The sequence below is a fragment of the Leuciscus leuciscus genome (genome assembly GCF_965113295.1).
Source record: "Leuciscus leuciscus genome assembly, chromosome: 11".
In the NCBI taxonomy this organism is placed as follows: Eukaryota; Metazoa; Chordata; class Actinopteri; order Cypriniformes; family Leuciscidae; genus Leuciscus; species Leuciscus leuciscus.
In genome coordinates, this window is record NC_138735.1 from 845,944 (window position 1) to 866,635 (window position 20,692).

The 20,692-nt window shown below is 44.7% G+C and overlaps 1 protein-coding gene and 1 long non-coding RNA gene across 6 annotated transcripts in view; one reads left to right on the top strand and one right to left on the bottom strand.

Moving 5' to 3' along the window:
• The window catches only part of LOC309509733, a 310,786-nt gene extending 294,086 nt beyond the window's left edge, over nt 1-16,700 (bottom strand). Inside the window, exon 1 of the long non-coding RNA XR_014210043.1 lies at nt 16,313-16,700. This is a non-coding gene — a long non-coding RNA (uncharacterized lncRNA). The remainder of the gene's footprint in view (nt 1-16,312) is intronic.
• Nucleotides 1-20,692, top strand: part of tgfbr1b (transforming growth factor, beta receptor 1 b) — an 87,874-nt gene that overhangs the window by 5,814 nt on the left and 61,368 nt on the right. The gene's annotated exons all lie outside the window — the stretch shown is intronic.

Here is a 20,692-nt window from a genome sequence, read left to right on the forward strand (position 1 = left end):
ATGCAGGTTTTTGAGGAAAACACTCCAGGATGTTTCTCCATATAGTGTCTTCAATGGGATCCAACGGGTCGAAGGTCCAGATGTGAGTTTCAGTGCAGCTTCAAAGTCTCGACACGATCCAGCCGAGGAATAAGAGTCTTATCTAGACAAACCAGCGGACATTTTATAACAAAATAAACATTTATATACTTTATAATCACAAATGCTCTTCTTTTTGGTTTGCACTGAAACATTTGGATCTTCAACCCGTTGGTTCCCATTGAAGTCACTATATGGAGGAAAATCCTGAATGTTTTCCTCAAAAATCTTGGATGACGTTGGAGAGTAAACTATCAGGACATTTTAATTCTGAAGTGAACCAGTGCTTTCACGGGGCTGTTTACACGACACCGCTTTCAACTAAAAACGTAAAACTTTTGGGGCCCCAATTATAACGATCTGAAACGCAAGTATCAAGCGCGAAACGCAAGTAACTTTGTGGGCGGGTCTCGGGCGCTGTTGCTATTATACCGGCGGGATAAATGACTCTAAAATGTGTTGGTCTGAAGTAGCTTCATTACTCATAGGTGTGGTTTGGGCGTAACGTGAAATAAACCAATCAGAGCGTCATCTCACATTCCCTTTAAGAGCAGGCGCGCTTGTTCCATGGCGGATTGCTATTATAACGGCAGATTTGCCAGACGCACACCAGGAGCGGTTCACAGCCGAGGAGACCGACGTTCTCGTCAGGGCCGTAAAACACAGATAAGTGACATTGGGGATGGAGAAACACACACACATTAGCTTCGGTTAAACGGGCGTATGATAATGTGGGTAAATGTGTAAGCTAGGCCAAGCATGCCCCCTTAAAATAGCATATGAATAACATAAGTTTAAACACACTTTAAACTAGATTTATCGGTCAGTGGTGGAATTGTTTTCTAAACCTGCAAAATAGCACCAGGGAACGTTTGCGCCGGAACACGCCTCCTCTTTTCGCTGAACCGCCCCCGGGAGCGCAAGTGTATTTCTTAGTTAACCGACGTGCGTCTGTGGAGGGTCCACTGTGCGTCGGGTGCAAAATAGGAATGACACATGCGTCGGTGTACAAAGTCAATTGCGCTGGGTGCGAGATAGGGCACTTGATGTGTTTTGGCCGTTCGTTTACACGACAGTGGCGTTTGGGGACGCCTGAAAACACAAACTTATGAAAACGGGGTTTCAAAGTGCAAGTTTTAGAAAACGGTCTCCGTGTAAACAACAGAATCTCTGAAGACGGTGACGTCATGCTCATGCGTATTACAGTCTGTAGTGTGTCATCGCCATCTACTGGCCTGGCAGCAGAATACAGCGGTTATAGTCGTGTCCGCGGATCCGTGTGAACGGGGACTTTCATAATGTACTGTATTAATTTTGAGATGTCAAAAGAGTGTTAAAATAAATAAAATGTATTTATTTGTGTTTTTAACGATTAACCATTTAAATACGTCAAATAAATCTGTATCTGTTAAAGCAAACAAAGTCCATCCAGTGATGGGAAGAATCCGTCTCCGGATCCTGAAGTTCTGGGATCCCAGTCCTCTCTTCCTGCCGTGTGTTTCACAGCGTTCCCTCTCTGATCCCGGTGTGTGTGTCGAGATCCCGGTGTGTGTGTCGAGATCCCGGTGTGTGTGTCGAGATCCCGGTCTGTGTCGAGATCCCGGTGTGTGTTCTTCATGAAGAAAAGAGCGAGAGCGCCGGGTCTTGATAAAGAACAGTCCGTCATGTACTGCCAGAGTAGTGTGTGTTTGAGCTTGAGGAGAGAGTTTGGCGGATCGCTGCTCTCTCTCTGATTAGCACGTCAGCTTCAGAACGCACTGGTACTCCAGAAGCCCGTTTGGGGTGTTGTGTCCTAGAAAACCTGTCTCCGGTTAGCGCTAACTCGGGAACAATACGCCCACGGAGTGTGTGTCTCCTGACAGCCTAGCGCAGACGTCCCCTGAAACCTCACACACACACACACACACACACTCTCTCTGATCGCCAGCTGATGGAACGAGGTCAGTGTCAGGAAAACACCAGTTCCCTCTCCTCTACTCACACTAGAGTTGTATAGTTATCTCTCTGGTGTTCTCAGGCCTCTGACTCTATAAGAGAGCTGTCAGCGTCTGTGCCGGAGCCGTGTGTTTCTTCACCACATCCCAGACAACATGTTCATGAAGTGAAACACACTCGCTGGGATTATTGGGCTGTGTACGGTCAGGGTTGAACTCCCTGTGGCCTGTGTGGAATATCAGTTCTCAGAAGACTTCTGTCAGAAACATTAATTGTTTTTAATAAATTGAAAATGAATTGGAACAGATGCTGTTTTGCTCCAGAAATAGCCAGTAATCATCATAAAATATGTCCATATGACTCATGCAAGAAATATCAGAATTATTTCCCCTGAACTTGAACCTGAACCTATGTGAGGAGTGGGCGGAGCTAAAGTATGCTTTTGGCATGATGTGCTCTGATTGGTGGAGATTTCTCTGCAGAATCATGAGTACAATGTTGCTGTTAAAGTCCCCCTGTAGTCCATCATATCATCCCTTAAAACTCATCTTTGATCATCAAAATATCTTGAATGTAACTCGACACCCTTGCCTCATTTAGTCTGTGCGGCTCTATGAATATGCAAATGAGCCCCGCCTCCACTCACTCACTCAGCTCAGAGATCCACTGGTTGACGATCACACGTTGATCTGATTGGTTACAGGGTAGTTTGTGACGTCAGAAACACCAGCGATTTCAAAGCGTGTGTTTGAGACTGTCTTTGGTTCACTGCAGTTTTAAGGAGGAAATACTCAGCAACTGTCGACTTATGAACTTACACATGGTTTGTCTTAAAGCATATTAAAAACACCACATAGACACATAAACAACATTAAAAGCTGGATTTACACCACAGGGGGACTTTAAATGTAATTATTTAAAAATAAGTTGAATAACTTGAACAGAAGCATATAGTATTGCTGTCTTTCACAGTCTTATAAGTTAAAAATCAATTCCTCTTTGTAGAAAACGAAAGTTTTTTTTCCTTGCAGAACCTCCTGCTGTATTAAATCTGCAGTGTTTAATTACTGAAGAAGCGAGGCCAAATTGTTGAATGTTTCTGGTTATCTACAGGTAGATGTCATAACCTTACTTAGCATGAAAAGGCTTTATTTTTTCTTTCTTTAAGTTGATAGTATTTGATTGCAATAGTAGCTGCTTTACCAGAGACAGAGGCTCATAAACGCTCAGGATTAACAAATAGGCCTTCTCAGACAGATTGCTCTTGTGTTTGGTGCCGCTAATGCTGCATACATTACATGCTGAAGCTTTAAATACATCGGCTAATTTACTAATGCTTTCTGCTAATAATATCGCACCATTTTCAGTTCGTTTGAACACGTTTGACCACATTCAGATCCGTCCCACAAACAGCCGGCTCTGGAAGTGCTGAAGTAAATCTGCTATTCCATGTGAACCTGTTTTTCGAGCTGTTTTTGTCATTGAGATCTGGATTATCATGTATGAGCGAGCTGTCCTTCCTTACCAATACTGTGACTCTTTATCAGTGCGCAGACAAAAGCACGTATAGCATAAGGCTTACTGGGGGAGGTCCGGGGCGACGGCTCCATCGGATCCAGACCCACATCTGTCGAGGACAAAGGCTGGCAGGGATGGGCGTCAGGGGTTAACTGACCTATGGAAATGACTTCAGGATCCCTTGTGTGGTGAGAAAGGGTTTCACTCCTCGACTGGGATGAGAAGGGGGAAGGGAGTCTCGTGTGCGGGTGCGTTCACATGTGACGTGTGTGTGTGTGTGTGTGTGTGTGATGTATGAGCCAGCGGGCGCAGGGATTGTGGTTGCCAGGGAACGGGGGGTAATTAATTCCACTGCACACGAAGGTGAGCGCGAGCGACTGGCTTTCTTTGATGAAGAGCCACAAGATGCGAAGCCTGTTTCCCCGTCTCTCCTGTTAAACCACTGGAGCAGCTCCGGGATCATTCCTTTGTGCCACGCTTAGACTCTAACATTCACTTTACAGTATTTGTGCACTCCCAAGCACTGACAGAATCACTTAAACTGCAGTCTTTCTCTTTTAGGAAAACAGCAGAAATATTGATGACTATATTGTCCAATCAGATCTAGTCATGTCCCGCCCTCTTATACTACCTGTAAACCCTGAATCTGTTCTACACCATACTAATTAGGGGTGTAACGATACATTGATATTACGTCTAACGATACGATGCATCGATTCCACACGTAAAATATCGATATACACCTTTATTTTGACACTCTCCACATTCTCACGTAACATCCTTCCACCAAAGCGCACATTTTCGTTTACTCACCAACCATACTGTCTGCCGGTGTGTCTTTATAACGTTAATCTCCTCATCTGAAATAGATGCCTGACAAGACTGACTGAACCCTAAACATTTACATTTATTCATTTAGCTGACGCTTTTATCCAAAGCGACTTACAATTGCTATATATGTCAGAGGTCGCACGCCTCTGGAGCAACTAGGGGTTAAGTGTCTTGCTCAGGGACACATTGGTGTCTCACAGTGGATTCGAACCTGGGTCTCTCACACCAAAGGCATGTGTCTTATCCATTGCACCACCACCACCCCTAAACAGGTTTTTTTTCCACAAAAGCCGTTACTGTCCGCTGTCAAGGCATCGCGAGTTCATGTTTTCCAGCAGAAACAGACGAGCAGTCGCACCCTTGTTGGTGAACACAACACGATAAGTCCGTTTTAGCGACTCAGCGCGCAGTATTCAGGTCAGATGTCACTTTGAAAAGACGCGCTAGCTGAGAGGAGTTTCGTCAAAGCTGACTAAAAGTGATAGAGGATGGATAATTTCAATGAACTTCTATACCCTACATTACTCGTCCACTATACCCTACATTACTCGTCCACTATACCCTACATTACTCGTCCACTATACCCTACATTACATTAACACAGACCACTGAAGGGAACGAGTGAGTGAATTCGTGCCGAAGGCTCTGGATGTTCATTTAATTTAGTGTGCATTGATCGTCCATTCGTTATTGATGTGCATTATGGGGTAGAATGAGTGCGCTTCACCAAACGGCTGTCCTCTCAAACAGGGCTCTATATAGAAGAGTTTAGGAGGCAGATTCGCACACCGCCGTGGATCATGGATCATGGCTGTGATGTAATTAATACCAATCGGCTCTTTAAAGCTGCACTGTATAATATTTTAAGTTGATTTTTAATAAAAAACACATTGTTCTTTCAAAAGTACACATTCTCATTCATGTGTAATCACTTCAACCAACTAATCAAATATTCTCGTAAGTGTATAATCTGCCATTTAGAATACATACGAGCGAGTCACTTGAATGGCGGCAGCCATGTTGCCCCTCCATCTTGAAAATACATGTGCCAAAGAGGGACATACCTGGAAATCAAGCTTCGCCTTTCGCGTTTTGACACTCAGTGTCACTGTGACGAACGCGAGGGGAGATTACTCACGACTGCCGGCAGATTTGGAATAATACGGCCGCCGTAGGAGTTAAAACGCCCTCGGGATGGAAGGGGCTAGAAAGTAATATTCAGTTGGTAGTCATAAACCATTTCACCGCTAGATGGGAGAAAATCCTACACAGTGTAGCTTTAAAAAAGGGTTGATAAAGTCCCAGACCTCGTGTCCATCAGATGTGCTCCTCAGGACTCCAGCGGGTCTTTAAAGGTGCAAGTAATTATTTTTTACTAATAAAGGTTATTTCGTTGATACCTAAAGACAATATTAGTCTAGTAACAGATATGTTTATGATGATGTACACTTATGTTGCCTGTGAATTAACCTGTGATATAGTCTTCAATTCCTGCTGCAATCATGTGAAACTGGCTTCCATAATTCATACCGCAATTATCCAACAACCAAACGTGAGTTTACATCAGAGTGTCCTGATCCGACACGGTCTTCACATGCTCATATACGCTAGAACACATTCCCTGATCTCTCACACGAGTGACACTTCTTTTCACAACCAAACTGTGTCTGTTTTGACATGTATTTAATTATTCTTTTGCCATATGAAGGTCTTACAAGAGTCTCTGTATGTCTCCTAAACCCCTGACCGCTTCTGTTCCACCAATCAGAGCAGAGCTGTGGACTTCGCTGTGTTTTGCGATGCTGTTCCTGGTCGTGTGTGTGTGTGTGTGTGTGTGTGTGTGATGGGTTGTGAAGCATTGAGATGGATCATGGGCTCAGCAGAAACAGCTGTGTCGAGACATTAGAGATATTAGCAGCTTAGCAAGAGAAATCAATCTCAACTTGCACTTCAAAATGAATATCACCAATAATACAATGCTTTGATTTGGACTTGTACCATGTGATGGTGTGTAGACCTTGTAATACCACTGTATTCTTTAAGTTCACCATGTAATGTAACACACTCACACACACAAACACACACACGCGCACACACACTCACACACACACACACACACACACACACACACGCGCACACACACACACACACACACACACACACACACACACACACACACACACACACACACACACACACACACACACACACACACACACACACAATGGTAATCACTGAATACTGTGGTAAATATTGAAATACTATGGTGTTACCACTTATCCAGTTATTGAGGCTCAGTTCAGATGATAATCTCATGTTTATTGGTGAGTTTAGCTGATGTTTGGTCCATTTATAAAGAAGAGCACAAAATTTAACTAAAAACTTTCAGTTTTATGTTCTTATTTTGCATGATTCATCAGAGAATCGTCGGGAAAAACAAGATATCACGGGCAGAAATTATTCATTCATTCTCGCAAATTTGTTCTTTTATTAGAGTTAACTCATGGCCACAGTTGAACTAAAACAAGGGCAGAACTCATCCATGATGTTGATGTAACTAAAGTTAGAGAACACATTAATAAAGCATGACCACAGATTATGAAGTAGTGGATGAATGTTCTTAATTTGTAGCCATAAAATAAATTTTTTCTTCCTTATTTGAGCAATAAAATTGCTTTTTGTTCCTTGTTAAACATCCAGTGAAGCGTCACATTATGGATGTAAAATGAATGTTTGATACTGTCATTCATATAACATTAGTTAATACATTAACTAATGTTAACTAATGAACCTGATTGTAAAATGTTACCGTCGTTTTTCACTTTGATGGAACTTTGGTCTTTCAAACTCAGTCGAGAGAGATTTGAGATGTGTGGTTTGGGAATGTGAACCAATCCACTCTTCCACTTTACATCCAGATGAATTATCTTGGCTCTGAAAACTGGACACACACTTTAATCAGCAAGAGAACAACACACTCTTCATGAAGCGTTCTGGATTACACCAGTGCAAACGCATCTAAGCTTTCGCTCGCCCAACACATCGAGCCGCACTTGCTTTTCAATGCCAGATAATTCAATCACTGCATTAGAGGCCGAAGCCAAAGCCTCCAAAGAGGCGAAATCCAATTGCCATTGATTCCCAAAATCGGTGTCTTTGTCTCAAGAGTTTCTTTCTTGCTTGCTTTGTGTTCGGCATTAGATGAATCCGCTCCAGTCCTTTTCATTCCCAAGAGCTGGAATACTGAAGACGTCTGAGACGCAGTAAGTGGAGGCGGAGCGCCCTGATCCCGCCCGTTCCCTGATCCCGCCCGTCCCCTGATCCCGCCAGTCCCCTGATCCCGCCAGTCCCCTGATCCCGCCCCGTCCCCTGATCCCGCCCGTCCCCTGATCCCGCCCGTCCCCTGATCCCGCCCGTCCCCTGATCCCGTCCGTCCCCTGATCCCGTCCATCCCCTGATCTCGTCCATCCCCTGATCCGTCCCCTGATCCCGTCCATCCCCTGATCCCGTCCATCCCCTGATCCCACCCCGTCCCCTGATCCCGCCCCGTCCCCTGATCCCGTCCATCCCCTGATCCCGTCCGTCCCCTGATCCCGCCCGTCCCCTGATCCCGCCTGTTCCCGGATCCCGTCCATCCCCTGATCTCGTCCATCCCCTGATCCCGCCGCGTTCCCTGATCCCGTCCGTTCCCTGATCCCGTCCATCCCCTGATCCCGCCCCGTCCCCTGATCCCGTCCATCCCCTGATCCCGTCCATCCAACAGCGGCTCGTAACCAGACACAGCTCGCAGTAATACCCTCAACTGAGGCTTTATGAGGCTTCCTGAATGGCCTGTTTCATTCTGTGACATAATCACAGCATTCCTCTTAGCCTGTTTCAAGGGACGTGCTTCAATTATCGCCATCACTAATAAATGCCCAAATAACCACCCAAAATAAACGTTATCATTATCAATTATCATCATTTACTCGTTCCCAGCCAGGGTCACTCCATCTCGACTCAAGCGGAGGGAAAAGACACAGCCAAGATATTACATGCCATGTATGAATATTTACTGGTTTGTAGATGGGGAAGAAACCTTTAAAAACAGAATCTGAAATTATATTAAGATATCTATAAAATAATATGAAATAATATTAGTTCCATGCCATTGTTTTTAGGGGAGCGAGATGTGCAGTGTATGCGACGTGACCCACGTACTGTTTCTGAAAATGTGTGAAATTTAGTCATGAAGCCACTTTGAGATCCTCTTATAGACACCAAAACTAAAGTTTATTAGGAACCAAAATCTAAAAGGATATTAAGATATCTTTAATACTTCTTGAGTTACATGCAAGCAAGCTTTGGGGGAAACCTCTTGTAAACTGTTGAACTGATTCAGATTACTAAAGTCCACAGATTTAACTATTAGATCTTCCAATCTCTGTGTACAAACAAAAATAATGATACTGACATCTTTCTAAAGTAATTTTTCCCTTCTTTAATTTGGTGAAATCTCAGTTGAAAACTGTAATTTTGAGTGACTCACTTCTACAGAATAATTAGTTTCTCAGTAAAAATGAATCCATGATATTTAATATTTTGTCTTTCATCGATGAATCGTTGAACGATGATCTGGATTCAGACGCCCACATGATCTCATGGGTAAATGAGCGAGTCGTCCCTCTAGGAAAGCTGTGGTAAAGCGATCACTACATGTATCCGCTGACCCCTCTGAAGCTTGCTGGATTTGGCACACATGACCTGAATATGTGTACAGTTTCTGTGCAGAATGTTTCTGTCCACACAGTGAAAGTCGTGTGTGAGAACATCTCTTGACGAGAGTCAGATGTGCAGGATTGACGTGAGGCTGAGGAAATGATGAGAGAATAACTGCAGAAATATGATCATAAGCTGCTGTTCTGACAGGATGATCGGTCCTGAGTCTAGTAGATGTGTTACAGTCCGCCGGAGACAGTCAGACAGGGTTCCTCCAGGAAGGTGTCCGCAATCTTCATCATCATCTTCATCATCATCTTCATCATGTGTTCAGATCTGGTCCAGCATCGCTGTCTCCTTAGGGTTAGGGTTAGGGAGTCTTGTTCTCTCTCTGACAGGAAGGGAAGGCAGTGATGGAGAAGGAGAGTGGCATCAAACTACTGTACAGAAATAGACTGTGTGAGAAGCAAACACACTTGTTTAAGAGCTGTGGTGTTGAGCCGGCTCTGTGATCAAGACATCACCGCTGATAAAGTGGTGTGTGTGTGTGTGTGTGTGTGTGTGTGTGTGTGTGTGTGTGTGTGTGTGTGTGTGTGTGAATCTGTCAGACTCAGCTGATACAGCAGCATTGAGGCGAACTGCTTTATAATGAATAAGTGTGAATGAATAATGAGTTACTGGTTTGAATCGTTCACTGAATCAGTCCGACTCGCTTGACTGAACCGGTTTGAATCGTTCACTGAATCCGACTCGCTTGACTGAACCGCAGTGCATTGCTCTCAGTGATGTCACAGTCACGCTTTCACAGGCATGCAGCTTGTTTCAGGTGTAGAACTGAGACTGAGCTCTTCAAACTCCAATTACATTTTAAATGCATTTAAAGTGACGTAGCAAACTATATGCAGTAATCTAAAATAATCTAAAATTAAGTTCTGTTTGTTTCAAAATGAATTTTCCCATTAGATTTTAGAGATGGATCTATTATTGAATAATGACCGTAGAAGGTATGAGTGGAGTCCTGTGGCATCATGGGATAGTAATGCTGTGGACCAATCAGAAGCCAGAGCTGAAACTGCAGGGTTTTCACAGTGTAATGTGTGTTAGAGTGGGAGTTCAGCAAACAATCTCAGTGTCATCGCCACACATTTATTATAATACTCAAACGGCTTTGTTTTAATAAACTGCACGTTCACAGCAAAGCGGATCCAGAATCCGGAGTTCGGCCACTGGTTGTGTTTCGCTGGAGCGAGTGGTTTTCCGGTTTTCCGTCTCAGTCTGCCGACCGTCCCAGAAGAGTCTTGGCTTTGTGTCTGTGAGCCGCAGATATAGACGTGTTCAGAGCAGCAGGACAAACACTGAGTCAGTGTTTACACACACTTCCCTCTCTCTCCTCCGTCACAGCAGTGCAGAGATCCTCTCGGATCTGACGGAGAAGACATCGGATGAAGGGTGGTGGAGGGAACTGCAGGCGCTGCTCGGATGAGAACACTCCACTACCTCTTTACTGAAAACACTGTCCGTAAAGTCAGAATCATAGACTGTGTAAAACACTGGGCAGAGTGTGTGTGACGTCACCCGTAGTGTTTCTGAAGCCCAAAGTGGGCGGAGCCGGCCGTCGCCATCTTGGCCGCGCGTCACTCCCGGATAAACGACAGTGTGCAGCGAGGCGGATTAGCTGAGGTGACGTGACGCTAAAGCTAGCAGACAAACGGCTAGTAGTGACATCCGCGCAATCCACCTGTCACTCAAGTGGCCACGCCCTTAATTATGCAGAACTTGACGGCTTAATATAATTTAAACGGATGAGTTGTAAAATAATTCACCGCCCTCACAGTCGTCATGAAGGGCACCATTAGCTTTATAGACCAAAACCACTTTTAGCAGTGTGTAGTTAATGTGTGTAGTTAATGTGTGTAGTAATGTGTGTAGAAATGTGTGTAGTTAATGTGTAGTAATGTGTGTAGTAATGTGTGTAGTAAGTTTGTGTAGTTAATGTGTGTAGTAATGTGTGTAGTTAGTGTGTGTAGAAATGTGTGTAGTAATGTGTGTAGTTAATGTGTGTGTAAGTGTGTAGTTAATGTGTAGTAATGTGTGTAGAAATGTGTGTAGTAATGTGTGTGTAAGTGTGTAGTTAATGTGTGTAGTTAATGTGTGTAGTAGTAGTGTGTGTAGAAATGTGTGTAGTTAATGTGTAGTAATGTGTGTAGTTAGTGTGTGCAGTAATGTGTGTAGTTAGTGTGTGCAGTAATGTGTGTAGTTAATGTGTGTAGTAATGTGTGTAGTTAGTGTGTGTAGTAAGTGTGTAGTAATGTGTGTAGTTAGTGTGTGTAGTAAGTGTGTAGTTAGTGTGTGTAGTTAGTGTGTGTAGTAATGTGTGTAATGTGTGTAGTTAGTGTGTGTAGTAATGTGTGTAGTAAGTGTGTAGTAATGTGTGTAGTAATGTGTAGTTAGTGTGTGTAGTAATGTGTGTAGTAAGTGTGTAGTAAGTGTGTGTAGTAATGCTCGGGTTATCCTGTTTTCCCTCTCGTTGGGATCTAGACTGGATAACCTCGTGTCCAAGCAAACCTTCAGTGTATTTCCACTAGACTAAACAGCGGTGTGTGTCGTCAGGGAAGATGTGTTCCAGCACACACTGTCCTCGCTCTGGAACACACACACACACACACACACTCTGAGAGTCATGTTGGCCAGCCTTGAGCGAGGCGTCACACACCTGTGGTGCTTTAAATACACACACCTCATGAATCAGCCAATGTCTTCGCTGTTTAAACACACATGAATATGGATGTGTGTGTGTGTGTGTGTGTGTGTGTGTGTTGTGAGCTGTGTTTACCTGTGGTTGTGTTTCTCTCCTGCTGAAACACAAGAGTTGCTGTAGTTCAGACACAAAGAGAAACGACTGTCAGAGCTTTCACTCCTTACAATCCCAGTCCACACCGCAGGATCGTCCAGCTGGCGTTAGAGAATACCTCTTTATTATATCGCTCCATTAGAAGCTTTATAGTGAGGAGAAACAGAGGAGATCGATCGTCTTGTTTGTCGGATACGGTCATGAAAGAGCAGCTCAATAATCAAACCCTGATCTACTGATGCACACGAGTGTTGCTCTGCGGTTCCTGGCCGGAAAAAATCAGACTTTATTGTAGTGCCTGTTACGTTACATGTAGTGATAACAGCACATAATACATCATTTCAGTCAGCTGACCCTAACCCTACAGCAAACACACGCCGTTCATCATCATCATCATCACTCTCTATCAGGAGCCGCGTCTACATCACCCTTCAAATCAAGCAAATTGAAAATACGCCCAATGGAAACACGTCAAATTCACAAAAACTCCCATTTATCGCAAAAAAGTTTTCCTGCTCGCATGAGGAGGTTTTTCAGGCAATTTGAAAAAGAAATATTTCGCAAAACTGCAGTGGAAACACTGCACGTAGACGATGCGGTGTGTGTGTGGACAGAAGACGAGACAGAGCTCTTTATCAAACTCATAAAAGACAAAAGAATGCGGGAATACTGGATTCTAAACCTCAAAGAAATGCCACAATCAAGACCCAGTATATTATCCCAGTATAAGAGGCTTTCCTAGCCAGTAATGATTGGATAACACACATACACGTCTTCTTCCATTAATAATACTGGCCAGTGCGGCGGCTGAGATATACGTAAACCTACCAACGCCCGTCGCCATGATCTCTGGAATGACTGATAGCGAGAGGAAAAGATTAAGTTTTAGTCGCATAACATCCGTCAATGCAAACGCCGTCATTTCGCAATAGTTGTAATGGATGTAATGGAAACGCGCCTAATGACATCTTCAGGTGAAGCGGGAGCCTTTGTGTTTTGTTTTTCTTCGTGGTTTTAAATTTTGTTGTTTTGCTTAATTTTTGTTGTTGTTTTTTTGTTTTGTTTTTTGTCGTTTAATTTTGTTTTATTTTGTGGTTTTATTTTATTTTGTTTTATTTTGTGGTTGTTTTGTTAAATTGAATTTGCTGTTTTTGTTTTATGTCGTTTTGTTTTTATTTAGTTTAATTTAGTTGTTTTGTTTAATTTTGTGGTTGTTTTTTGTGTTTGTTTGTTTTGTTTTATATTGTAGTTTTGTTTAGTTTTAGTGCCTAAAGCTGTTGACTTATTTGATTTTAATTTATTTGACAAGTTTACAAAACTGTACAAAACAGCAAGTGTCCCGTACACACTCACTCACACACACACACACACACACACACACACACACACACACACACACACACACACTCATGGCTGATTTCTTTCGTGGTCCGGAATGATAAGAAATGGAGGCAAATGCAAAAGTGACGAGGTAGTATCTCCTAATCAATGTTAATTACAAAATAAACATATTTACATTTAAAATACATTCAATATTAACATTTATCACACACAAAATCCTACTATAAAATCCTCACTATAATCACCAAACAATCTTTTTACCGCCTTTTAAAAAAAACCTCATAAAATCCTGTAGTGATGCTGGTAATTGGCTCTTGTATATGAACACATATTTTACCACACAAAGCTTTTACATTTACATGGACTGATATTGTAATTCCTCTAATCTGCTACCGCTCCATGTACACTTGGAGGTGAATAATTAATTTTGTGTGCCATACCCAATATTTCGGACTCTTCTGCAGTTTCTCTCGTATTAGAGTTTGCATAATCAATACACGACTGTATCACAGCACCGGCCAACTAAACCTGAAGACGCTCACTATCCCTGTTCAGAAAGATGAAAACATTCCGGTCCACATGAAACCCATCATGTTTAGTGGGATCATCCGAGGACTTCTGGGTGGGACACACACATGCACTTAAAGCCCCCGTCAGGGATCGTCCACAGTTTCAGTGATGTACACCTGTGCTTGAACCGCTTCAGTTCACACAGCTCTGGGTTTACTGCAGTTCCCAGAGGATAATCCCGACTCCCAGCAAACACTCCTGACCTTTCACGACACTGACTTTGCTTTTTGTTTCTGCTTATCAGTCCAGATCTTTGTTCCTCTGTTGATCCGAGAGAAACCCCGGATTATCCCGCACCGACTGCGCCGCATTGTTTGCCTGTTGCCTAGCGACGCTCTGAGCCCGTAACCATGGCGATCTGCATGAGGGCGTGGCTCCAGTTCTCCGGTTCTCTTCCTTCATCAATACTGGCAATCCATATTTCCCACTTTATCCCGATTGCTTGTAGTCATCCCGTTGGATTTACTGCCACAGTAGTTATTGACTTCTGTGAGGATGTTTGAGAACCCTTTCAAGGCTTCACAACAGTCCTTGTGTTTGAGACGCATGGATATCTGCAGAAATGTCAAGATCCAATGCCAACACTATTTTATTAAAGTGTATACATGTTTGTCAAAAAAATTCAGATTTCATTTGAGTAAAAGACTGTTTCTATACTAGAGATTAGGCTATTTATTATTGGACTTTTGATAATTTAAACTGGTGATGAGAGAAGTTGTGCTGGTCTTCTCTCCTCTATTGTGTCGTATATCAGAGTGAAACGCTTCTGGAATGAGATCAAATCTGGGAGGGGCTTGATTGTATCTGTGGGGAGTTGATTGGCTGATTGGATGGTTGTGGTTTGCTATTGGCTGATCTCATGTGAGTGACAGGTTATAGCCCCGCCCTCATCATCAGAGAAGAGAAGAGATGCTGCAAGAGGAACTTATTCTGATTCAACATTATTAACACAATAATGATGAAGTGCACCCTTTCTGCGACCTCATATGAGGACATAACATTTTTGCCTCTTGACACAATGATAGTCAAATTTGTAAATCTTAGACATGTTGGCCACATTTAGGGACACTGCCCACACCATCTTGTGGTGATATCACAACATTACACCAATGTCAGTGAGAAGAAAATGGCTGGAATATCAGCAAAACACTTTACACCAGTTCCCGAAAGAAAAATGACCCAGGTAAAAAATCTATTCAAATTATATGAATGAAACAAATGTATTTATGTACAATACTGTCTCTATCATCATACGGGGATTAAAATTTGACATATTTTAGTAATAGTAGCACTCTAGGACATCAGTAAATGTGAAGTACTCGTTTGAGGACATTGGGACTATATTACGTTATTTATTCTACCATATGGTTAGCTGGTGGGACGTTTGCCCATATATATTTAGAATAATAATACCTTAGTAAAAACCTAAAGTAATATTGACAAACTATATATCATTTGAAAGCTTACAATCTCTAGTTCCCTTTCAAGGGAACTCCCGTTGCGTCGAAACTGACGCTATGGGGAACGCTTTGCGTGATGACGTCTTGAAGCACATGTAAAATCAGTCCAATGGTGTGGCGGAACGTCAGAGGCGGGTGACGTCACGTACCAGGAAGCTATAAAAGCCGGCCCGAAACAGAAAACGAAAGCTTTCTGAGTCTTCAGTTGCGCTCTGTGTTGAATCTGTCCTTGTTATTTGGTGTTGTCTGTCTATATTATATATATATATTCAGTATGGCGAGCAAGCAGCAGTTTAGAGTGTGTGTCCATCCCTGCCCGCGTTATTTAACGGGAGGTGATACTCACACTCTTTGTGTTGTTTGTTTGGGTGAGGAGCATGCCCAGTCAGCACTCGAGGGTGGTGACTGTGTGCATTGCGAGGCGCTTCCATTGCGTACGCTCCGATCCCGCTTGGCTCGGTTCAATCCCGACCACGTTCCCCAGGGCTTGGGTCCCGCCGCTGCCGAGGCACGGCGTCGATCTCAGACCTGGGGTTCACAAATGGATTTATCAGTGGATGTTGAGACGGCCTCTGCCTTATCTCAACATCCTTCTGATAGATCCAGTGCCTCTCATCAGGGTGTGGAAGCACGCGCTGCGGTTTCTTCCCCCCCGATGGAGGCACCAATACTGCAATTGTCCAGCTCTGAGGAGTTGGACGTTGTTAGTGTTGAAGCTGAGTCTGAGGATTCGCCACCTCAGTCTCACGCTTTTGAGGAATTGCTCGATGTTGTCACGAGAGCAGTTCAAAAATTATCAAAAACAGAGTGTGTCCTCTCGTGCTCCCCCACAAAAATCTCGGGGACACGGAGGGCGCTCTCAAACCCAGCAGTCTTCGAGGGGTAAAACGGATCTGCGGACCGTTATTACCGCCTAGAAGGCTGCTGGGAAAAGGTCCTGACGTCCGAGGGCTCAGGACAAATGAGGGTAGTTCCCCCCGAAGCAGAGCGGTTAACACCTCTTTTTACGGTGCCCGTCTCTCTTCGGTGCCCTCAGGGGACCGTTCTGCCAACCCTGCCACCTCTGGTGTTACAGGGCGCAGCGGTCTCCGGCGAGCACATATCTCAAGGTCCACCCGGAAACGTAGTGGCCTCGGGATGCCCGCCCCCTCCGAGGAGGGTGCTAGAGCAGTCTGTTCGGTCGTTCCCTGCCGGTGCGCCGTTACAGGGCGTCGAACCGACTACTCAACAGCAACAAAATCCAGAAACCAGTCTCGAGAGGCTGGTACCTCTAGTAGAATCTTTGACAGCGTGGAAGCTACTGTCAAATGTTTCTCGTTGGGTCCTGCAGACCGTGGAAAAAGGGTATCAGATACAATTCAAGAAACGCCCACCTCGGTTTATGGGGGTCCTGCCCACAGTGGTGGGCCCGGAGCAGGTTCTGGTTATGGAACAGGAAGTAAACACTCTGTTAGAGAAAGGGGCCATAGAATATGTACCTCCCTCCAACAGGGAAACCGGGTTTTACAGCCGGTACTTCATAGTTCCAAAAAAGGACGGGGGATTGCGTCCCATTTTAGATGCGCCCCGAGTTCTGAACGAGTCAGTCATGCAGCTCAAGTTCAAAATGTTAACTTTGAGACAAATCGTGCCACAGATCAGGTCCGAGGACTGGTTTGTCACGATAGATCTCAAGGACGCATATTTCCATATTTCCATCCGTCCGTGTCATTGGAAGTTCCTGAGGTTTGCTTTCGGGGGCAAAGCATACCAATATCGAGTTCTTCCATTCGGCCTGGCTTTATCGCCCCGCACTTTCACCAAATGCGTGGATGCAGCTCTGGCGCCTCTGCGCCTCCAGGGTATTCGCATCATGAACTACATCGACGATTGGTTGATTTTAGCTCAGTCGCATCAGTTGGTGGTTCAACATCGAGATGTTGTTCTCGCCCACATGAAAGAGCTGGGGTTACGGCTGAACGCCAAGAAGAGTGTGCTTTCTCCACTTCAGAGGACCACTTTTTTAGGCGTGGTTTGGGATTCAGTGTCGATGCAGGCACGCCTGTCACCGCCACGGATAGATTCCATCCTTGCAGCTGTGAAAAGTGTAAAGCTAGGCCAGCTACTCACTGTCAAACAGTTCCAGAGACTGTTGGGTCTCATGGCAGCAGCTTCCAACGTGATACCTTTTGGACTACTGCACATGAGGCCCCTGCAGTGGTGGCTCAGGACCAGAGGGTTTTCCCCGAGGGGCAACCCATTTCGCACAATCAAGGTCACGCGGCGATGCCTACGTGCCTTGGTTATGTGGAAGAAACCCTGGTTCCTGTCCCAGGGCCCAGTGCTGGGAGCTCCTTGTCGTCGCAAACTGCTAACGACGGATGCTTCCCTCACGGGCTGGGGAGCGATCCTAGAGGGTCGCTCATCTCAAGGTCTGTGGGAAGACCATCATCGTTCCTGGCATATCAATCGCCTAGAGATGTTAGCTGTCTTCCGGGCTCTAAGGAGCTTTATCACAGATCTCAGGGGACACCATGTGTTAGTACATACGGACAACACGTCGGTAGTCGCCTATATCAACCACCAAGGGGGTTTGCGCTCGCGCCCATTGTCCAATTTGGCACGCCATATCCTCTTGTGGTCCCAGGGGAAGTTGCTGTCTCTCAGGGCAGCCTACATCCCCGGGGTACAGAATATAGGAGCAGACACTCTGTCGAGACAGGGGCCGAGGCCCGGGGAATGGAGGCTCCACCCCGAGGTGGTGGAGCTGATATGGAGGGAGTTTGGCCAAGCACAAGTGGATCTGTTTGCGTCTCGAGAGACGTCTCACTGTCCACTTTGGTTCTCCCTCACGCATCCAGCTCCTCTGGGACTGGATGCTATGGTACAGACGTGGCCGAGGCTACGTCTGTACGCCTTTCCCCCAGTGGCTCTGCTCCCGGGAGTTCTGGAAAGAGTTCGCAGGGACCGGGTCCATCTACTTCTTATAGCCCCGCGCTGGCCGGGCAGAGTATGGTTTCCCGATCTTGTGTCCCTCCTCGACGGGCATCCTCTGGAGTTACCCGTCAGGAGGGACCTTCTGTCCCAGGCAGAGGGCTCGATATTTCACCCTCGGCCAGAACTGTGGAACCTGTGGGCTTGGCCTCTGAGGGGGCCCAGCTCATAGAGTCAGGTCTCTCAACTGAGGTTGTTGAGACCATTCTACAGTCCAGAGCTCCCTCAACGAGGAAACTTTATGCCCTGAAGTGGAGAGTATTCACTTCTTGGTGTAGTGACCGTCGGTTGGATCCAGTCAACTGCCCAATTGGTACAGTTCTGGAGTTCCTGCAGGACCGGTTCACTGCAGGTCTGACCCCGTCCACTTTAAAGGTTTATGTGGCGGCCATAGGTGCTTACCACATTCCTTTGGGTGGAATGTCTGTGGGGAAAGACCCTCTGGTATCTCGTTTCCTTCGTGGCACTTGGAGGCTGAGGCCTGCAGTTCGCTCTAGGGTGTCACCATGGGATTTGTCCGTTGCGCTGCAAGGCCTTTCCCTGGCCCCCTTTGAGCCCATTGAGGAGGTTCCTGAGAAGTTTCTAACTCTGAAATCTCTGTTTCTTCTCGCCATCTCTTCTCTTAAAAGAATAGGGGATCTCCAGGCATTGTCGGTTGCTCCGTCATGCTTGGAGTTTGCTCCGGGTATGGTCAAAGCTTTTCTTCACCCTAGACCGGGCTATGTCCCCAAGGTCCCCACTAATGTGGCTAGACCTATTGTTCTGCAGGCCTTCTGTCCTCCTCCCTTTCAGAATGCGGACCAGGAGGCTAATAATTTGCTTTGCCCAGTTCGGGCGTTAGACGCTTACGTCCACAGAGCTGCCCTGTGGCGTAAAAGTGATCAATTATTTGTGTGCTTTGGGTCTTCTAACAAGGGAGGTCCGGTGTCTAAGCAAAGGATGAGCAAGTGGGTGGTTGAGGCTATCTCACTTGCTTATGAGGCGGCTGGACAGCCTTCTCCTTTGGCTGTCCGGTCGCACTCTACTAGGAGTATGGCGGCCTCTAAGGCCCTTATATCAGGAGTTTCGTTACAGGACGTCTGTGATGCGGCAGGCTGGTCCTCACCGCACACCTTCGTCAGGTTCTACTCTCTGGATTTAGACTCTGCTCCAGGGTCTCATGTTTTGTCTTCTTAGTGCTGCTCACTTGATACACACAGGACAGACATTTGTAGCTATGGAGGCGTTGGTTTAGACGTTCCCCATAGCGTCAGTTTTCGACGCAACGGGAGTTCCCTTGAAAGGGAACGCCTCGGTTACGACTGTAACCTCGGTTCCCTGAAGAGGGAACGAGCGTTGCGTCGCCTTGCCATATCTCCTTCATGCCTGTCAGCGCGACTTCAGACTTTACGAAGCTTTCGTTTTCTGTTTCGGGCCGGCTTTTATAGCTTCCTGGTACGTGACGTCACCCGCCTCTGACGTTCCGCCACACCATTGGACTGATTTTACATGTGCTTCAAGACGTCATCACGCAAAGCGTTCCCCATAGCGTCAGTTTCGACGCAACGCTCGTTCCCTCTTCAGGGAACCGAGGTTACAGTCGTAACCGAGGCGTTTTCATATTTGGTGGCTGTTTTTTTAAAATAAAATCAATTTGTAACAAGAATATTTCATATTCATTAGGCGTGTTTAGGCCTTTATTTTGAAATATAAATAAACATGAAAAATCATGAAAGATTGGTAGAAACCTCAGTTTGTTTTCATGCCAAGAGTTCAAAAGATAACACTAATTAAATGTTATGAGAAAAAAAGGTCTGAAAATGTTTAGAATATAAAAAAAAATATGATGGATTCTCGATTTGTGATGCGGCAGCGAGCTATAACGCACATATGTGCTCTTTTTATGTTTATTAGAGGTTGAAATCAAATCAAATACTGCCAAAACACCCATACTATTTCTGAATAGGATGTATACTTCATAAATTGTATGAAATTATGGAAAGAAATGGTTCAGATCACTCAAAACATATGAAAATGGAGACGCCCTTATATGGTCAGTAAGGAAGCTGGCTGTCCATCTAGTGAAAAAGTTTGGTACTACGCCCAAATAAAATCTTACTGAAAGCTCATTTTTTGAGATATCAACCTAAAATTTGGAACACAACTTGTTTAGATTTTTGGCTTTAATTTTCTAGCAGTTTTAGAGTAAAATATATTTTATAATATATATATTTTATATAAATAATTATATTTTTACATTCTATATTTTCATAAACTCAAACTTATATAACTTTTTTTCTGTTTCACTTTCATAATTTATTTCACTTCTACAATAATCTGGCAAATGTCTTCTTAAAAACAATACCAACCATATGTCTATATTCCAAAGCATTCTTGAATTACAACCATTTAAGTTTGTTTTTTGATTGCTAGTACTATGTCCTCACATGAGGACATC